Source organism: Pleurodeles waltl, chromosome 1_2, assembly GCF_031143425.1.
Source record: "Pleurodeles waltl isolate 20211129_DDA chromosome 1_2, aPleWal1.hap1.20221129, whole genome shotgun sequence".
Taxonomy (NCBI): Eukaryota; Metazoa; Chordata; class Amphibia; order Caudata; family Salamandridae; genus Pleurodeles; species Pleurodeles waltl.
The window spans coordinates 1151127134-1151140940 of NC_090437.1; the positions used below are offsets into that span (position 1 = coordinate 1151127134).

General features: G+C 44.3%; 1 protein-coding gene across 1 annotated transcript in view; it reads right to left on the minus strand.

Annotated features, from left to right (window-relative positions):
• The window catches only part of LOC138248881 (proton channel OTOP1-like), a 317938-nt gene extending 305169 nt beyond the window's left edge, over positions 1–12769 (minus strand). The window contains exon 1 of the mRNA XM_069202863.1: positions 12696–12769. The gene's annotated coding sequence lies outside the window, so the exon portion shown is untranslated. The remainder of the gene's footprint in view (positions 1–12695) is intronic.
• Between the last annotated feature and the right edge of the window lie 1038 nt (positions 12770–13807).

Consider the following 13807-nt stretch of genomic DNA (forward strand, 5'->3'; position numbering starts at 1 on the left):
CTGAAGTTGAACAATCGCCTGGCACGCCAGGACTTCCTGGAGGGCACACTGACCCTCCACCAGGTCAGAGTTTAACCTCTGAACCTGGTTCTCCAACCTAGGGTCACCATCCTGAGGTTGGACAACTGCCTGGTACACCAGGGCTTTCTGGGGGGCACACCTACCCCCCACCAGGTCAGAGGTTAACCTCTGAACCTGGATATCCAACCCAGAGTCACCACCCTGAGGTTGAACCATTGCCTGGCAGGCCAGGACTTTCAGGGAGGCACACCTACCTCCCACCAGGTCAGAGTTTAACCTCTGAGCCTGGTTCTCCAACCCAGGGTCACCACCCTGAGGTTGAACCATTGCCTGGTATACCAGGACTTTCTGGGGGGCACACCTACCCCCCACCAGGTCAGAGTTTGACCTCTGAACCGGGTTAGCCAACCCAGAGTCACCACCCTGAGGTTGGGCAATTGCCTGGCACCCCAGGACTTTCTGGGAGGCACACCTACCTCCCACCAGGTCAGAGTTTAACCTCTGAACCTGGCCATCCAACCCAGAGTCGACACCCTGAGGTTGGACAACTGCCTGGCACGCCAGGACTTTCTGGGGGGCACACCTACCCCCCACCAGGTCAGAGTTTGACCTCTTCACCTGGTAAGCCAACCCAGAGTCACCACCCTGAGGTTGAGCCATTGCCTGGCATTCCAGGACTTTCTGGGGGGCACATCTACCCCCCACCAGGTCAAAGTTTAACCTCTGAACCCGGTTATCCAACCCAGAGTCACCACCCTGAGGTTGAATCTTTGCCTGGCATGCCAGGACTTCCTGGGGGGCACTCTCACCCCCCACAAGGGACACGCCGTCCCCAAGGGCCACACAAGAGTCTGGTTGGCGCAGGTCTCCCGACCTCTGCCCATCCGGCAGAGTCTGGGTTTCCCCCAAACCAGAAACGGTCTCACCTGGGTCATTCCTGGGGGGCTCTGCTCTCAGAGCTGACCCCTGACTTTCAAGATCCTCCACTGGGGTCTGCCACCCCCTCTCAACCCTATGTCTGGACTTCTGCACCCCCTCACTAGGAGTGGTACTGCCAGACACCAGAACTGTTGGGATGCTGTCTACAGTCATCCCCCCAAGTTCTTCTGACACTGCGGGGCTTCCCTCAAAAGGTGGCCCTACGGTACAGGTTAGGCTCTGAGACCTACCTGGGACACTACAATCCTCTCCCACCTCACTTGGTCGGGAACCACCTAGACCACTCCCTTCAGGAGCACCCCCAAATGCCTCTTCAGACTCTCTGGTACTCACCCAAAAGTCTGCCTCCACTGTAAGTTCCCTTGGGTCAGAGAACTCACACTCCACCTGGTGTTGGCGTAGCTCTGGAAAATAAGGACCAGACATATGCTCTCCAGCAATTACATCACTCTGCCCTTCACATGTATTAACCACAGTACCCTTCACCCAACCACCCAGTAACTCAGCCTTGGAAAAGCACTCTATGTCACCCTCTTGAGACTGGTGAGACAGTATCTGCCTGTCCCTGACACTCAACCCATACTCTTCTGGGATGTCTCTACACTCTATATCCAGGACGTCCACCAGGGGGGAACCCTTTTCTCTGTCACTCTCTGCTAGAGTCAGTAAAGTGTCCCTCCCCCCAGTAGGAATATGACTCCCTGTGCCAGTTCCCCAATCCTTCTCAGGGACCCTGTGCATAACGGGAACTACCTCATACCCTTGAACTGCCTGGGGTGTGTCAACTCCCTTCTTCAAGTTGGGCACCACATCTCTGGGCTTGTGCCCTTCTTCAGCAGTACTAGATGCAAGATTTTTGCTGCCACCATCTGAACTGGACTCAGCCCTTCCGGCCTCCAGTTTCAGCTCTTTACCGCTCAGCTCTTGAGCTGCAATCTTTTCTTCTTCCAGGGCTAAAAGTCTTTTTGCCTCAACCTCTGCAAGATACTCCTCTAATTGTTGCTCCTGTCGCCTTTGACTTCGGAGCCATTCATCTATTTCTGGGTCACTGTCCAACTCTGAGTAGCCTTCCTCCTCATCTGAGTAGTCTTCCTCCTCATCTGAGGGGTACTTAGTCATTTGGTTTCTTGCTGCCTCTCTCTCTGCCCATCTTTCCTCCCCCCAGACTATGTAGTGATGGAGCATCTCCGCTTTAGTAGTTCTCCTTGCTATAGGAAGGCCCCATTGTCTGCAAAGCTTCCTTAGGTCAGCCTTAGTGAGGTGGTCAGTACGAACAAAGCATGAGTTGGTAAGCAATCCCATTCTGATAAGATCTTACTAGCAAAAACCAAAATCCAAAGTCCAAAATATCAATAGTATATCCAGGAGGACATCAGAGAACCAAAGCCAAAAAAGATGAAAAATCAAGTTGACCTTCAACTGTGGGTAGGTAGTGAAATACTTAGCTACTGTATGTCACTGCACAAACACAAGTCCTATCCTCACCGCTGATCACCAATGTTAGAAATGGGGTTTTTGGTTGGCAGTCAGGTTGCCCTCTGTCCAAGCAAGAACCCTCACTCTAGTCAGGGTAAGTCACACACAATCCAAAATCAGCCTGTGCTCACCCTCCGGTAGCTTGGCACGAGCAGTCAGGCTTAACTTAGAAGGCAATGTGTAAAGCATTTGTGCAATAAATCATACAACACCATAGTATAACACCACAAAAATACACCACACAGTGTTTAGAAAAATATAGAATATTTATCTGGATAATTGTAGGTCAACACGATCAAAGTTGCAATACGAATTTGTAAAGATATCACTGAGAAGTGATATTAAGTGTCTTTAAGTCTTTAAAAAGCAATAAAGTGTCTTTCAAGCACAGAGTACCTCGTTTCTGGTGGGAAATCTCCTCAGAGGGCCACAGGAGAATAGATGCGTGGAAAAAGGGGTGTGTGCGTCGATTTCTCCTCAGCACACACAGACTTGCGTCGTTCTTTTCCACGCGGGGAAGTCGGGCGTCGTTTTCCGGCGCGCAGACAGTCTCTTTTTGTGGATCGCGGGGATTACCAGATGTCCCGGGTCTGTGCGTGGATTCTCCTGCTTGTTTTCTGGCTGTGCGTCGTTCTGCGGGGCTGCGCGTCGAAGTTTCGATCTCACGGTAGGCGTCGCGTCGATTTCTCCTTGGAAGTCGGGCGGCGTTGTCCTTGCGAGGCCGTGCGTCAAAAGTTTGGTCTCACGGCAGGCGTCGCGTCGATTTCTCCTTGGAAGTCGGGCGGCGTTGTCCTTGCGAGGCCGTGCGTCAAAGTTTCGTACTCACGGTGGGCGTCGCGTCGATTTCTCCTGGAAAGTCGAGCGGCTTTGTCCTTGCGAGGTTGTGCGTCGAAGTCTCGATCGTCCCGAGGGCGTCGCGTCGATCAGCGTCGGTGTGCGGCGTTTTTCTCGCCGCGAAACAAGCTGTGCGTCGAAATTTTCGGCGCACGGAGCGTCCAAGTGAAAGGAAGAAGTCTTTTTGGTCCTGAGACTTCAAGGAACAGGAGGCAAGCTCTATCCAAGCCCTTGGAGAGCACTTTTACAGCCAGACAAGAGTTCAGCAAGGCAGCAGGGCAACAGCAAGACAGCAGTCCTTTGTAGAAAGCAGACAGGTGAGTCCTTTGAGCAGCCAGGCAGTTCTTCTTGGCAGGATGTAGTTTCTGGTTCAGGTTTCTTCTCCAGCAAGTGTCTAATGAGGTAGGGCAGAGGCCCTGTTTTATACTAAGTCGTGCCTTTGAAGTGGGGGTGACTTCAAAGAGTCTCTAAGAAATGCACCAAGTTCCCTTTCAGCTCAATCCTGTCTGCCAGAGTCCCAGTAGGGGGTGTGGCAGTCCTTTGTGTGAGGGCAGGCCCTCCACCCTCCCAGCCCAGGAAGACCCATTCAAAATGCAGATGTATGCAAGTGAGGCTGAGTACCCTGTGTTTGGGGTGTGTCTGAGTGAATGCACAAGGAGCTGTCAACTAAACCTAGCCAGACGTGGATTGAAGGGCACAACAAGATTTTAGTGCAAAGAAATGCTCACTTTCTAAAAGTGGCATTTCTAGAATAGTAATATTAAATCCGACTTCACCAGTCAGCAGGATTTTGTATTACCATTCTGGCCATACTAAATATGACCTTCCTGCTCCTTTCAGATCAGCAGCTGCCACTTCAACAGTGTATGAGGGCAGCCCCAATGTTCGCCTATGAAGGGAGCAGGCCTCACAGTAGTGTAAAAACGAATTTAGGAGTTTTACACTACCAGGACATATAACTACACAGGTACATGTCCTGCCTTTTACCTACACAGCACCCTGCTCTAGGGGATACCTAGGGCACACATTAGGGATGACTTATATGTAGAAAAGGGGGAGTTCTAGGCTTGGCAAGTACTTTTAAATGCCAAGTCGAAGTGGCAGTGAAACTGCACACACAGGCCTTGCATTGGCAGGCCTGAGACAAGGTTAAGGGGCTACTGAGGTGGGTGGCGCAACCAGTGCTGCAGGCCCACTAGTAGCATTTAATCTACATGCCCTAGGCACATGTAGTGCACTCTAATAGGGACTTACAGGTAAATTAAATAGTCAATCATGGATAAACCAATCAATAGTACAATTTACACAGAGAGCATATGCACTTTAGCACTGGTTAGCAGTGGTAAAGTGCTCAGAGGTCAAAAGCCAACAACAACAGGTCAGAAAAAATAGGAGGAAGGAGGCAAAAAGTTTGGGGATGTCCCTGGTAAAAAGCCAGGTCCAACAACAGGCATGTCTCCATTAACGTCTGACACAGATATTTTACAGACATATGCATGTAACTAGTTTTTTTATAAATATTAATGTGGCATGTATGTTAATGCACTGGTTCCTAACTAATGTTAAGTGACCAAACAACATTCACTAGTAATGCTTACCTTTGAGTCCGGCAATGACAGGGTCATGTTTCCTTCCTGGTCTAGTGGCAGCAGCAATGGCAGGACTTGACCAGTTGGGTTAAGTCGAAAACGGAAGTGGAAAAGGTTAAAATAGTAGATTTTAACCTCATTTCCCATCCAATCTGCCAACTCATGTGTGGAGGTGCCACAGTTTTCTTGGTGGGAATGCACATTGTAATTGGCTCTGCAGGTATAGGGGATGGAGTCACACAGCCAGCCAATGTGTAGATTTCTGGCGGAGTCGTGGGACTCAGGTGGTTAAGGGCATGGACTCAGACAATAGAGGGTGGCAGGAGGGGGCAGAGGCAGCCAGTTTACCATGCTGGGCAGGCGAGAGGGGCAGTGGCAGCACAACGGACAATGGAGGCCAGGGTCAAGGGGTACAGGGGCTTCAAACCAAACTATGCAGGACAAGCAAGAGAGGCTGTGACAATAGAACGGACCATTGAGGGCAGAAAGGAGAGATAATGGCAATACAACCATACATGCAAACATGCCCAATTCAGACAGGAGAGTCACAAATTTTTAAGCCCAAAAGGGCGCTACTGTTAGAAAACACTATAAATGAGTGGCCAGGTATGAGAAGGTGCGAACCTGGGCATCCCAAAAGAAAGTGTGTTTTTGTAAACATTGCACGTGGTGCTCTAAAGAGAACTAAAAGGCTACCTCAAACTTTGCATAGAAGCTAAAGCTTCTTGTCAAAAATATAATAACCCCCTGAGCAGCCGAAATTATATTAATCATTGTAAATTGTCCATATGTTCAAAAATGTTTCTTTATTAATAGTCTTCATATTCTTCAATCAATCCAGACAGAAAATGTAGCCAATGTGTGTTTTGTCGCTGTGGCACGGTAACAAACAACTTCATCAGGGTTACTGTCATATATGATTACAAGTCAGGTATCTTACCAAGCAAAATGTACCATCGTAATAGTGTCAAAAATTCAATGCCAGATTTGCAAGACCAGTCCCAGAAAGGGAATTACTATCTCACTAGAAAAATCAGATTTCTTCCAGGTTATATTAATTATGCAATCTTAAAACTCTTACTGTTGCAAGATTGTCATAAAGGAGAGTACTCCAACCACCTCACATGTATTAGCGGCTTTATTTTAGCTATGTCCCACCTGAAATCTCTTCATTTTCAATGTAAGCCAATGGGGAAAATCAATGCCCCCGATTTTCTTTTCACAATCTCCTTCTTATCACGTTCAAAATGTTGGCATGTATGGAACAATGGACCATGAAGGACAGGATGAATGGGGTTAGAACATGGACCTGGACAATAGAGGGCAGGAGGGAGGGGAACTAAACTGACCTTGCAGGGCAAGCACCAGGGGTTGTGGCAGCAAAATACACCACAACCACACTGGTAAGCAGAAGGGCAGTGCAGCACAACAGACTATGGAAAACAATAGGGAGGGGACAGGGTTATGTGCATGGACAGGAGAGGACAGGAGCAAAGAAGGCAAGGGCATCAAGCTGACTGTAGAGGGCAGGCGGGAGGGGCAGTTGCAGCACAATTAACCATTGAAGTTCATTGCATTGTGCATTCCTTGCATATTTTGAGTAGGTATGTCATAATAATGCCCACCATTAACACAATGCTGACCTGGCATAATATTGATAATTCTTGTAATAATGTCAGTATCCGCGGTATGATGGTGTCCAAACTAGCCATAATGATGACTCTGAAACAATGATTATACTTTGTGGCATATTGTTGACACCATCCCTTTAAAACAATACTAGTCCTGGCAGTATGGTGTTAATTATTGGAATATTGTAGGAACCCATGACTTCATGGTCTCTGGCATAACAATGGCCCTCCTTCACTGTAGTAATTTCTAGCATATTGTGGTCAAACATGGTGTGATGGTACATTCCACTAGAACAATGCTGTCCTAGGAATATAGAGGTCAATGCCTTGTCTATGGCACCCACACATTGCATAATACTTGTCCTGCCTTAATGGAAGTATTTCTTGGAATATTTTGAACATCCATGATATGATGGATACTACATGTACTTAGGACCTGTAAATTAAATGCTACTAGTGGGCTGTAGCACTTGTTGAGCCACCCTCTAAAGTAGCCCTGTAAAACATGTCACAGGCCTGCCACTACAGTGTGTAGTGCAGGTTTAAACTTGTATATCGGTCTGATCAAATAAACTATTAGCCAGGCCTAAACCCTCTTTTTTAATATTTATACATCAACCCTATGGTAGACCCTAACTACTCCTAGAGCCGGGTGCATAGTATTTAAAAAGTAAGACATTCATTTAGGTTTTGCATGTCCTGACAGTGAAAAGGTTGGTTGTGTCATCTGTAAGGTTATCTCTCCTGTAGGCTAACACTGCGGTAACATATTACTCTTAATGGGTGATCATTTCAGTATGGAAACAGATAGAAAAATGCTTTGTTCACTCAACTGAATCATAATTTAAGAGTCTCTTTAAAGATAAAGTCAAATTTTAAGCTATTATTCTAAAAGTGCCACTATTAGGAAGTTGATATTTTCCTGCCTAAGCCAAATGTAACTATAAGCCACTGTCCAGGGTCAAATGAGTGTGAACATTACTCCTGTGGTGTTTTTTGCATTTCATCCAGACATGAGGACAAAAGGGCCTTAGGTATGAGGCAGGGTATTGCTCTCCTGAGCAGAGTGTCCTGAGGATGTGTTCAGCCTTCCTGGGGTTCAAAGTGTAGCTCAGGGCTTGGCTACCCCTTTCTTGACATCTTTAGGCTGCTGCCTTGCTATTGACAAATGCACCTCACACCTTTGGCTGGGGGCCCTTTGCTGTCCCAGACATTCTGGAGACAAACCCAGGGAAGTGGAAAGGACAGGCAAAGGGGGCATTCCCCAACCACAGGCTGGCACTAGGGATAAAAGTGGCACCTTCAGATCCTCTCAAGAGAACACTCCTGAACCTGTGGAAGATTCATGAGAAGGACTGCCCTGCTGTCTGAAGAACGAAGACTGGACCTGCTTGCCTTGGACCCTGAACTCCAAGGATTTCCCGTTTGAGATACAGGGACACAGCAAGCCTCAAGAGGCCTTCCCTTCAACTGCCTAGCAATCAGCCCGAACTGGATTTGCCTGAGCCCTGATGCTGGCCTCTGTTGGAGTGCCTTGCTGATCCCCAAGAGATGCCTCCCAGGTCCTGGACCCTTGGCTGGCATTAGAGTGTACTCCTCCTGAACTCAAGCTAAAAATACAAATGTTGTGAATCCTTGCGAAGGTAAAGTGGCCTCTTCACACCAAGAAACAACCACCTAAGACACTGCAAAAGTAAAGCTTCAGTGGGGCGTGCACTTTGAGCCAACACAGTCCATCCATGACAACTGCTAACATTGGGTTCCTTTGAGCCAACAGCAACAGCCTGAGACGACAGCCAACATGAAACTCCAGCGATGACGAGATGAAAAATGAAAAACATATATGATAGCCACAGGTGGATATTTCCAGAAATACACTTGCTTTGCTTGAATTTTGGGACTCATTTAGAGTTTGCCGGATGGTTTAATCCGGTACAAACAGGACTGATATCCAATTTGGCCATATTACAAGTGCAATTGTATATAAAGCAGTTGTAAGTTGGTGGGGGGATATTTGTCACATTTGTGATGGAGTAACCAATCCACCCTTTCATAAGAAGATGCATAAAACAACAGTTATTCTAGGAAGGTACTTAGGGATTGCAAGGGCACTAGGTAATTGATGGGAAGGGTAGAGAAACAGGAGAAGGTTGCACTTCATGGCGGGAATGGTCATTTAGAGGAGGTACAGGCAATGAAAGTACAAACTTGGCTGAAAAGGGTGCTGAGGTAAAGCTAAAGAGAGATGGGTTCTTGTGCAATGGATGGGGGAGATGAATCAATGAGATGAGTACAGGGCTTTCTTTCAGAGTTACATGTAACAAGGTGGTTACATGGTGAAAGGTTTGTAACTGAGGAGCCAAAGGGGGGATCTAATTGCATAGTGTCTCCTTGGTGTCAGATGCCATTTTCCACTCTCTGCTATGACAGTTTTTAGTTACACTTCTGGGGGCATTTCATCACCTATATTGGTGATGATTTTTATGAATTTATGATTACTGCTGCCTGAGCCAATGTGACAGTCATTTTAACCTGAGTGGTTCCTCCAATGTAGGATTCTGTAGCCTCTATCTTCTTCTTCCTACTCATGAAAGGACGGGTTAGGTAGGATTGAAAAAAGATTCTATCAACATTTTTAAAAAAAAATTATAAACATGAGACATTTATTACACAGAATATTTTAACTCCTACTAGAAGCTAAATAGTTAGGAAATTGTGCATTTGTATAAAGCGTTCTTTCTGATGATAATCTGAATATTTCATTAGTGGCCTATTCGAACCTATGCCATTTTGGTTGAAAGCTATGTCTAACATGTACAGTTTGTCCCAATTTCCACAAGATTGTTTCGTAGGAGACAACCATATTCCACAAAGACTCAAGGAGGATCTGAGCATCACATGCTTAATGGGCTGGCACTCAGCATTTCTAGAAAATATTCATACCACCCCACTTTAAATTGTCATCTGCTACCACTTCTCACTGCAACTTTTTTCCCATCGCTTTGAAACTTTGTCAGTTGACATTGAACAGGTCACCCCATTGCAAGTATTTCAACAGTATTGAGTCAAAACATGTTTCTGTCACTGACCTTTAATGTACGATGGTAAAATGTTTATTTCTGCTCTTTTTTTTATTCAGTTCTGGTAAGATTATGTTTTCTCAGATCTCAGTTGAACATACCATGGACCTTCAACATAAAGACGTTCAGCTATACACCAGGTATATGGGCCTGTTTGACACTTTTGAGTCAGGTGAGCAGTGTGCCTCTCATTATAATAACCCATCCCTTCTATGATTACTAGCAATGTTTTTGATGGCTTGTTTAAAATAGTTTTGAACAAATTCAGTCAATGGGGTGCAGGTATATTAAAGCCATAACATTTCTTATTCCTTACTTGGTGCCTGTAGCATCTCATATTCTGTACTCCTGCTATTAGCCCTTTACATCACTACTAAGCCTTCTCCAAAGATTTACAGTTAGGGCTAATTGAGGTGATGGAATAAGAGAAAAGAGCTACTGATGAAGCACTAATGAAGATATTCACGAAAGTGGACTCTAAAAGTGGCTGCAAATTACACATCACGTTTTGTGACCAGCCTTTAATTTTGCCGCACCACCAATGTAATAACATCTTGCTATGAAAAAACTCCAGTCGTGGGGGGGTCACAGAAGGGCCTGCTTAATGAACATCAATTAGGCAGGTCGGTCTCTGTTACCCCCTGTGACTGGCTACAAACAAAGATATGGTGGCCTGCAAGGAACAGCGATACACTAGTTCCCACCTCCCCACTTTTTTTTTTTTAAAGCAAGCCTGTATCCCTTAAAGGAATAGCCCTTCTTTAAAAAAAAAAAAAAAAATCCTATTTGGCCGACGTCATAAAAGGAAAGGTATAAATCAGTCACTACCCCAACACAGGGGTCGGTAACTTGTCAATGTTTGGCGGCTGCAGTTGTGGTCTCAAACCATTGATACATGTCTTTCTAATTCAGAAATAGGAAGGAAACAATCCTTTTGCCCTCTCATGTTTGCGATTTGAAATAGATCGCAAAAACTTTTTAGGGGATCAAAAGAATTTTCCAACTGGCAAAAGGACTTTTATACAGAATGAAAAGTTACTTTGCTGTCATAAATCCTGTAATCTAGCAGCGAACTGCAGTATTTTCAATTACAAAAGGCCTTTATACTTCTGGTCCATAGCCCCCTAATCCATATCATAGTGATTGACAGATGGAAATAATATTTGTTTGCAAATAAGACATCTGAATCATTATTAGGTAGGCAATCTTCAATAATTCCTAATAAAAACACTGAGATTTTTCATATTGCTTTTTTACACACCTTTTACAAGCTTCTATGTTTTAAATTTATGATGGAAACTATTGTAAAATTCAGAATAAAAAAAAAAAAAAACAGTTAAACCATCAAGGTTTTTTCACGGCCATATATAAGGCCAATACAGGCATTGGGTGTTTCCCTGGGAGGCTGGATGGATGCTTTTGATAATAGGGGTCAGTTCTGTAGCAGTGCTGTGCAGCAGTTTTAAGTGCACTGCAGAGTTCCTTGAATATCCAACAGTTTTCAGGCAACACTAAAAGTGCCAAAATAACTATGGTGAATAATGTAACTACTGGAGAGAGACCTGTGTTGTGTCTAGTGATATTTTATGTGCAATGCTCAATGAGATTCTGCTTTTGTCACAGATATCCTTTTGTTACTGTGCAGTTCAAATGTTACAATCATAATCTATAACAGTGAGCTATGAACTGTCATTGATTACCTCATTTTTGCTAAAAGGGGTTGTTTGTGTAGAAATAAACTAGTAGTAGTAAAGTCAACCCTAGCCACTGTGTTCTAAATCCTGAGTTTATACTTCCGCAGACCAAGCATTCTTGGAAAATGCCTATCAGTATATGGTTGACATGTGAACCCTACACCTTTTAGTGCCTTTGGCTAATGTACCATTTTCTATACACTGATTTACACATGTATGATTCATTGTCTCCGTATTTGTGTGTGACGTAAAGTGCTCTAACACCCTACCCTAGCAAGAGAGGCACTATAAAACAAAAGAAGTACATGTGAGAGAGGGGCCATGGAGAGATGAGACACTTAGAGAGTGATAGTTAGGGAATCAATGAAGAGCCCCAATCAAGATTGCTGTATCTTGGTTCATTGTAAGGTCATCATTTACTATACTTTAACAACTAATACAATTGAATATATAGTGACAAATGTGTTGTAGAATGTGGAATCTTGATTACGGCATCAGTAAAGGACGCTGTCACCAGCAATAAAGGATAAGTTCAATTCAACAACGAGCAGAATTGTTTTAATTTTTTCTTCTTTTTTCAGTTCCTTACTTGTTAACCTCCAAATATACAGACAACAATAAAGGAGCAAGGAAGGAACCACGGGTTTTAAGATACTAACAATATGACTTGAGTCGTTTATTGTAGAAATGTAAGAATGTCTTTAAATAAAAAGCAAGACTTCATAGACCGATCTCGATGGGTCGCATTTTATGGAGGCCAATTGCATCCAATTATGTGTAAATGAGGAATAACTGATAAATAACTCGTTGCCATCCACGCTACACTGGCAGACTGCTAAATAGTGCATTTTGCACCACGATTTTCGTCAGGTTCTTTCCTGCGGAGAACTGAAGGTACAAATCCCACAAATTACGGCCTAGTTGTGGGCAACAAAGGAGTTTGCGCCAAAATGGGATTATCAGGTTTATCGTGATCGGGGTTTAATTGTTTACACTGCCGTTTCCTAGTTTTAAGGAGAGCCACATTACACAAAAACGAGTTGAATGAGACTTCCCCAGTGCCACCGTTATGTTCCTTCAGCTCATTGATTTGTAAAAAATAATGTAATATAGGTGCTCTTTCCGGTACATATTTTTGATTCTAGAATTTTAAAGGCTATGTTATTAAAACTATTTGATGAAATGTGCAGAGGCCACAGTTCACGTCATCAAAGTAAACATGCCAATGTCTAACTTTTAGATACTTTTGAATACATTTTATAAATTAATTGTATTTTGAAAAAAAAAAACACATTTCATGCTGAGACAGTTTACTAACTTCTGTCCAGTGGCCATGGGATCATGCGAGTAGGCGCACCCATAACGTCCCAATCATCGCACGCGAATTTAAGTCCCATCAAGTCTCATAATGAAAGCATGCGCTTGGCTTACCCTCGTTCCGAATCTACACGTTCCTCAGCTTCCGACCCCGCTCCTCTCAGGCGTCTTACTGTTGCGATGTGTGTGTCCTCTCAGGCATCAGTGGCTTTGACTTCTTTGAAATAGGGAATTACAGGAGAAAAACCTACGTCAGCGGATAGGATTTCATAGGCAGGGCACTGGAAGCGTACTCTTGTGAAAGAAGGTGTCTCACAATTCACATTATTCAAAACTCCTAGGCAACCCGCACCAAGGGGCGGCTCCGGCCAGGTATCTCAAGCCTTGGACAGCCAGCTTGATCTTTTTTAATCCTCACAGTGATGGGCATGCAGGGCAGCAAGGCAAGGAGAAATAAATAAACGCAGAACAGCAAATTACAAATAATACATATCCGTAGTGATGAACAAAGCAAATTTATAAATCCTTAACGTGGCAGATATAATGAGCTGGACTGGAAGTGAAGGAGTAAAAGAAAGCTTGTGCCTATATTTACTTTATATTTATGTGTGCGTTTGACGCGTTTGACCATAAAGGTCAAATGCATCCTCTTTCAAATGTAAATATTCTTTGGTAAACAAATAAATAAATTTAAAAAAAAATCATGTTGTGGTGCGCCACGCCCCTATAATCTATACAAAGAGAGTATTAAGAGAGCAACTACTCTAACACCCGTACTTTTTCCACACAAAGCAAGGTGTCCTATAAGAGTGTGTGACCTGGCTTTGCTTGTAATACTAACTGCAAATGAAATTAAGTGCCAACAACAAGCAAGTACACTATTATAGCGATATATGATATTCCAACGTGTCATTTTAGCAAATGTAAACATTTTTTATGCTGCTCACCCTGAGACATTTATCCTCACGTCTAAATTTGTAGGTAGAAGTGCGCCTTACGTGCAATGGAAATCTTGTGCGTGGCTGCGCTAGATCTCCTTTGAACAGTTGCTCAATCAGTAGCACTGCCCTAAAATGCCGTTTTTTGATTGAAAGCATGGCCACTGGCATCAGCGGCACACGTGCATGTTAAATATGACAGAACTCAAGCTTTTCCCATTTGAGTAAAGGTGTGCTGTTAGTTTTCATCTGGTTCTAAACTGCGTGAATGTTAATCTGGATCTAGGA